Source organism: Callithrix jacchus, chromosome X (assembly GCF_049354715.1).
Source record: "Callithrix jacchus isolate 240 chromosome X, calJac240_pri, whole genome shotgun sequence".
NCBI lineage: Eukaryota > Metazoa > Chordata > Mammalia > Primates > Cebidae > Callithrix > Callithrix jacchus.
Genome location: NC_133524.1, coordinates 6,863,371 through 6,871,415, shown reverse-complemented (window position 1 = coordinate 6,871,415; position 8,045 = coordinate 6,863,371).

The following is an 8,045-nucleotide window of genomic DNA, read 5'->3' as shown; positions in this document are numbered from 1 at the left end:
GTTGCTTCCAAGATTTGACAGTTATGAATAGATGTACCAAAAAATCTAGGTGCAGTTTTTGTGTGTGTGTGTCTGTACCATTTTTAACTTTTTTGGATAAATACCAAAGAGTGTGATTGCTGGATAGTATAGTAAGAGTATGCATAGTTTTGTAAGAAACTGCCAAACTGTCTTCCAAAGTGACTGTACCATTTTGCATTCCCTCCACCAATAAATGAGTATTCCTGTTGCTTCACTTCCTCACTAGCATTTGATTTTGTCAGTTTTCTGGATTTTGGCCATTCTAATAGGTATTGTTTCAAGTTGCATTCCTCTCATGACATATGATATGAGGATCACATAAACTTTTCATTTGAATGGTAAATAATGTTAGGCCTAACGTTAAAAACCCATTGGTTTAGGGTATGTGCGTAAAACAACTTTCACTGGCTCACAGAGAATGGTCCAAGGTAAGAAATTTAACTTCAGGGGGAGTAGTGGTGCTCAGGGACATTATTGGGACAATCATTACCTTCCACACCGCAGAATTTTAATGATTCTTCCTCTTTTAGCAAAGACAGCTTTGGGTAGCACCTACAGATGATCTAGAAGGTCCAAAAATATAGGAAAAAGGAGAATTAGGCATGCCTAATGCTAGAAACCAGATCAAATTTGTAATCCTTGAAGAAACAGAAATGGGAGACATGACAGAGTCCCAATCCCAGAGAGAATAATTCTGTTAATCAGTTTGCCACACTCCCTACTCCTTATTGCCTCAAAAAAAGGCAATGAAAAAAATGTACAATAAACACTGAAAGCTGCATTGACTTGGTGTTTAATCAGACTGGATGAGATCATCAAGGTGTTGTTCCTTAGGAAGCTGGTACCTGTGTGTTCTCACTTACAATGCAGAGGATAAAAACTTGGTTGTCAATGACTTGACATAGATAGCATGGCTGTGGCTGAAAGAAAGGAAGGTCTGTGCTGTTTCATGAACGTTTAAGGAAGAAACTTTCTCTTGTGGGCCTCAAGAGCCCAGCTGAAGCCCTTTAGACTTGCATGACTTGACGGAGCATGGTCACTTTCAAGTTCAATGTGTTTATTCTACTAGCAAAGAAATACTGAAGTGCAGGGAAGGTAGAAGATTTGATAAGGACATTTTTGCAGACAAAATAACAAACAACAAAACACAAACAATCCCCAAATAGCTAAATTCCCATTTTAATGCTTTATCCATGACAAAATTTCCCCCCTTCCCTAACCAGCTCATATTCTTCATCTGGCTGGACCTCCTATATCAATTTCATGATAATCTGAGTTAGTTGCCAATGAGTGGCAATAAGTTGTTGAGTATTTTGAATGTTGTGGTTCTGTCATTAAGCCCAAAAAGTTTGGATGGGGAAGTTGAAGGTTTTAGAAGCATGTAGAAAATTATTCAGAAATATGTATCTTGCCCACACCCATCTGCCATGGGCAACTTGAAATGTCATCAATGCAAAGTTCTCTCTACCTAACTGTAGCCTACGTCTTTCAGAAATTTTTGCTCTGAGTTATCTCCATTACAATTTTAATCCTAAGAGACAGATGGTAGTGACTGGACACCTCTGTCCACCTGCTCTACTGTGGGCATTCATTCAAGCCCGATTTGCATTGGGCAAATGGGTTACCTGCCTAGATTTTAAAATCATATTATAAAAAAAACAGAATAAAAATTATCTGAGGATTTTCTCCTTGACCATACTGCACTTTCGTTCCAAATAAGTAAAAGGTTCTGGAAAGAATATTGTATGTAGCTAACACATTCTCAGTGATGAGGGGGCTAAGAGAGACGACTGAACAGGTCATGTTCATCCTTACCTTCTCTGATTCACATGGATCTCTAGCAACAAGGTAGTGGATGAAAATGATTTTGACTTTATTTTTCTACAAAAGCATGATTTAGTGAAAACCTGAGCACATCATTTACATTTTGATTATACACTTATATTTCTATTGTGTTGAGATAATTATAAGTTATGGCACTCCTTGAGTTATTTACTTACATTTTTTGATAGAAATGGATATTATATTCCATCTCTTGTTTTATGTTTCCTGGAATGCCTGATTCCCTTGATGGGGAGAGGATAACCAAAGAGTCATCATAGGGTCATGAAGGTCAATTTGTAGCCATAGAAAGAGCTGAGGCATTTTCCAATGAAAACCACAAATGGGTTGACTGTCAGTGTACATAGTTGTTCAACATGTGTGTGTTTCTGGAATTTCAGTTTCCAGAGCTGGAAATGAAAAGGGCTTTCTGACCATGACAGTAACTTCCCACCTAAACAGGTGGGATGTAGGGCCGAGGGGAAGAAATACCAAGACCGTAGAGAAGGTGGACGGTGGAGCCAGGGTGAGGTTGCTGGAATTCTCACTCCCTTCCAGAAGGCATTTGCTCGTGTTTGTGTGTGTGCCTGTGCATATGCCCATGAGCACAATTTGCTAACAGAAGGCCGTTTTCTGACATTTCCGAAGTGTGACAAAACTCACCTGACATCATGAGAGAAAGCTCCATCATGCCATTATGGCAGAGCTATTCTGCCCCTTCCATCACAACTTCTGTGTTGGTGGTTATGTGGAGAAGTCTGCCTTCTCATTGCACACACTCAGTCTGATGTGATGGTAGATCCTTTCAGCGTACGAAAAAAATATTTTCTCCTCTTCAATCCATGAGATGTATTATTTGTTCTTGCCTGGAGGTGAATGAGGTACTCAAAGATAGGGAGGATCATCATATTGATAACAGATTCTTAGTAACCTTTTACAAAGCCTTAAACTCGCTTTCTATGTTTCATAGACTACTTACTTCACTCAATTCCATATTCCCTTATGCATGTTCATGTTGAAACAAGGACACTGAAACTGCATATGTGACATGTATTGTACAATTCAAATGACCTCATTCGTGCCCAAATGCACATGTAGCAGTTGTGTTTGAATATTGACTGGACCGATGCATACAGCCCCGCCATCTCCTTTTCTTGCTTTTCTTCAGTTTTTTTCACGGATGGTATGGACAGAAAATAGGAATTTGGGTTTTTGTGTCTTCTGAGCCTCCAGTAGAGACCAACCACAGTTGAATTCGTAAGCAAGTCATTAAATGTCTGCTTTCTGCCCAGTGTAGACTGTAGGGAAGCTGTTTATATCCTACCCCCCAGAACTTTCAAAAATTTTCTTACACAACAAAAGGAACTTGGTGGTTGTGATTAAATTAAGAGTCTTCATGTGTGGAGACTATAAGGGATTAGCCATGATATATTGGTATTGTTTTAAGTGACCAAGTTTTGAGTGATTTATTACAACAGGGATAGAAATTAATACAGGCAGTGAAATGGGGTGGGATAGAGGGAAAGTTAAAAAGGAAATTATAAATCTATGATAATATTTACAGGTTTTCTGACATAAACACGAATGTGTATATTAAATCTAAAAAAAATGCGGCCAGGCTGGTGGCTCACACCTCTAATCCCAGCACTTTGGGAGGCTGAGGCAGGCAGATCACAAGGTCAGGAGTTCGAGACCAGCCTGACCAACATGATGAAACCCCATCTCTACTAAAAATACAAAAATTAGCTAGGCATGGTGGTGCCTGCCTGTAATCCCAGCTACTCAGGAGGCTGAGGCAGGACAATCACTTGAACCCGGGAGGCAGAGGTTGTGGTGAGCAGAGATCACACCACTGCACTCCAGCCTGGGCAACAGAGCAAGACTCCGTCTCAAAAAAAATGCAAAAGAATGTATGCATAAAATGTAAATTGTAAAATAGTATTATTATAACATGCAATTAATAGAATTAAAATAATATTATAATATTATTATTAAATGTATAAGTGGTGATGGCCAGGTGTAGTGGCTCACACTTGTAATCTCAGCACTTTGGGAGGCCGAGGCGAGTGGATCACTTGAGGTGAGGAGTTCTAGATCAGCCAAGGCAGCATGGTGAAACCCCTGTTTCTACTAAGAATAATTTTTAAAAATCAGCTGGGTGTGTTGGTGCACACATGGAATCCCAGCTACTAGAGAGGCTGAGGCAGGAGAATTATTGGAACCCTGGAGGTGGAGGTTGCAGTCAGCTGAGATCATGCCACTGTACTTCAGGCTGAGCAACAGAGCCAGACTCCATCTTAAAAAAACAAAAAACAATGTAACAATGTATAAGTGGTGAAATTAGGAGTCTCTCCTACAAAATTGGGAGAGACAAGGGAATCTTTCTTTCTCCCTGGGAAGAATAAATGATTATCTTTTATTCTCTTGGAAAAGACTCAGATTTCTCAGAAAACAGCCTTTTCATTGTGTTTATTATATTTTAACTGGATTTCCCTATACATTCTTGCTTATAAATATGCTATGTTATAATACGTTCCATTGCTGTTTTAGTTTTCTGTTGTGACCTTAACAAATTGCCATGTACACGGGAACTTAAAACAATGCAAATTGATTATCTTACGGTTCTGCAGGTCAGAAGTTGGCTACAACATTGCTGTGTCCTCTGCTTGGGGTCTCACCAGGCTAAAATCAACGTGTGTACCAGGCTGAGTTCTACTCCAGAGGCTCTGGAAGAGCATACACTTTCAAGCTATTTGAGTTATCATCAGAAATCAGCTCCTTGTAATCATTGAAGTGGGGTCCCTGCTTCTTTGCTGGCTGTCATCTGGAGTTGTTCTCACCTTCTAGAGGCCCCTCAATTTCTTCAGCTCTGGCTGCTTTTCTTCAACTTCAAAGTTGGCAAAGATGGGCAGAATCCTTCTCATCCTTCAGATTTTTCTGGTCTCCCCTCAAACAACCTCTCTCCACTTTGTCTTCTGCCTCTGCTTCTAAGGGCTCATGGCATTACATGGAGCTACCCAAACAACCAGAACAACCTTTTGCTATGGTTTGAATGCGTCCGTCCAAAAGCATGTGTCAGAAACTTAATTCCCAGTGTGATCTTGTTGGGAGGTGGTGTCTGGTGGGAGGTGTTTGGATCCTGGAGACTCCACCTTCATGAGTCGATTAATGTTGATTACAAGTGGGCTTGGGGCTGCAAGTTCGATCTCTTGCACTCTCTCACCCTCTCTTTGCCCTTCCACCATGGGATGATGTAGCAAGAAGGCCCTCAGCAGATGCTAGCTCATTGATTTTGGACTTCCCAGCCTTCAGGACCTTGAGCCAATTAATTTCTGTTTATTATAAATTACCTAATCTGTTGTATTATGTTATAGAAACCCAAAATGCACAAAACACTTTTCTATCTGCGGGTCGATGAATTAGTAACTTTAATGGTATCTGCAAAGTCTCTCTAACCATGTAAGGTGACATATTTCACAGATCTGAGAATTCAGGCATGGAATTTTTAGGGACCACAATTATATTATAGAACAATGTAATGATATTAATTTTATGAAATACGGTATGGAGACCCAATGAACCAAACCAGAGGCTAGGCAAAATTCAACTGTTACCTAAATCCTGCCTGGTGACTTAGTAACCAGGTCCTCAGGGCTATCCACAGACAAGGCAGAGAAGGTGCACACGAAAATGATATGAATGATTAGAGAACATGAAGAAAGCCATAAAGTCAGCACTAAATAAGGTAATGCTTGAGACATTACATGCACTATGGTAATTGCATCTTCATTCAGAAGAGAACACATATTATTTTACTCATATTGGGTCATTTTGATGGATTAAAAAATAAACTCTCACTTTTCCCATTTGTTTCCTTTCCTGCACTTACCTTATAGATAAAAAGATCATGTAGACATGTTCGTGGTCTAACTCTCGGTGTATCTGTTTTTACTCCTTTAAGGAGTACAGTTATGTAATGCTCTTGGTCATCCTAGTTTTTCTTAAAATGTAATGTACAATTATAGGACACACATATTTTCAGTTTGGAATTTGATTTTCATTTGCCCCCAAATAGTACAAAATTTAGTGCTGCTTATTTTTAAAGAATATCTTTCTGAGGTAATGTAATTTTAAATTGGAAGGAAACTATTATTTTTTGAACAAATCTTACGGGTCAGGCTCATGGCAAATAATAGCTATTTAATCTTTGCAAGAAGTAGACTAAATGTATGTTACTATTCCTGCTATATGGATGAGGAAGTAAAGCTCAGAGAAGTTATGTCATCTGTCCCAGATCACAGATCTGTAAATGTTATATTCTTTTTGATGAGTGAGTTCAAAGATCAACCTATCTGAATAGCTGTCAGAGTATTCATGTATCTATTTCTATAAACTTTTCCCTATCCATCCATTCGTCTATCCATCCATCCAACCATTCAGCCATTCACCCACTCAGCCTCATGTCTATCTACCTATTCATCTGTTAATTTGTCCATCCAGCCACCAACCATTTAGCCATTCTTTATCTATCCAACTGTACATTCATTCATTTGTCCATTCATTCATCCATCTATCATCTATCCATCTATGCTTCATTCATTTGTGCATCTATTCATCCATCCATTCATTCATTTATCCACCCAACCAACCTTTTATCCACTCAAACATCTATTCACCCACCCATCTTCCCATCTATCCACCTACTTATCTATTCATTTGTCCATCCATCTATCCCATCCATCCATCCATTCATTCTTTCTTCATCCATCTACCTACATTATAATTGTAAATAAATGTGTACATTAGCTATAAACTTTATAAGTATATGTGTTTATTAGAAACAGACTTTTTAAATACATTTGGTACTGTGAAAATGTAGTCTTGCATTTATTTTTACCTTTACTATTTATAACGTTTTTTAACATGCTTGTGAGTGGCCATTTTTAATAGCTTGTTATCTAAATACTAAAGACCTTCATCATGTTTGGTTAACAGGCTGAAGTTGTGTGTGTGCATGTGTGTGTGTGTGTGTGTGTGTGTGTGTCAGAGAGAAAGAGACAAAGACAGACAGAGAGACATGAGAAGACATGAGAAGGCAGTCTGAGATAATGGTAAATTATTTATTCTAAGGTAGATCTTGATTCAGCTCTGGTTTGTGCTAGAATTAACCATTAGGAATGTGCAGAAGGGGGCCTCCACAGCATATTCAGAATTGGGACAGTAGCTGAGTAGTACAATTCCAGGCAGCTGAGGGGCAGAAGGACAAGCATTTTGCCTTGAGGCAGAACCCTATGGGTTCCATGCCTAGCTGTGTAAGGAGTGTATCCTGGCTTCTGGGACAGATACTCCCTAGAAGGGCTTAGCTTCTCTATTGGCATGTCCTTCTGCTATAATCCTACAGCTCTGAAAATAGCTTCAAATATATCTGTCCTCATCTCTTTTACAGTTAGCTCTTGTGCTTCCAGATCCAGGAATTCCCAGCTGCCCCATCCTCCTTCTTTACCCCAAATGGCAGACTCTGAGATTGCCATTAACATGCCAGTTTAGAGGAAAATTGCAAATATGGCCAATTTTTTTTTGTTTCCTGTTTACCGCATTGCCTTGGCGTCCCACTGACAGGGAGACTTTCCCACTTCTTGTGAACTGTCCGCAACGTTGTCCTTTGTAGGTCCAAAGTAGAGGATGCTATTTGAGTTTTCCAGATTATCCTCCATTTACTTTCTCCAAAATTTTACCCGTCTTTCAAAAGGAGGAGTTGTTCAGCTGCTTCTGGGTGACCACTTTAATTTGGGCCAATTTGCTCTAAACATGGCAAAATTTTCTTGGTGTTGTGTTGGTTGCATTTCTTGGTGCCATTTGCCAGTCTGAGCATTGTTTTTCTTCCTTCTTTTCTGTTTTCCTTGGTATTTTTTGTCCGTTTCTATAGGTTTTCCTAAATAGGAACAGAGGGGATAGAGAGCTGTTTTTGGCCTGTTATTTTTCTCCAAATGTTTGTATTTGTTTTTGTTGGTTTTTTTTTAACACATTTTGAGAGTCTTTGTCTGTTTCAGTGGGAATTTAACCTATTCCAGCATAATAACATATATGATTGGCTTCCCTTCTGTATCCTTGCCTAATGAGTGATTTTTAAGTTGCCTTACTATTTCCTTTGTTTTCTGTCTTTTGTCATATGATTATGTCTTGCTCCTTTGTGTCTTTTCCAA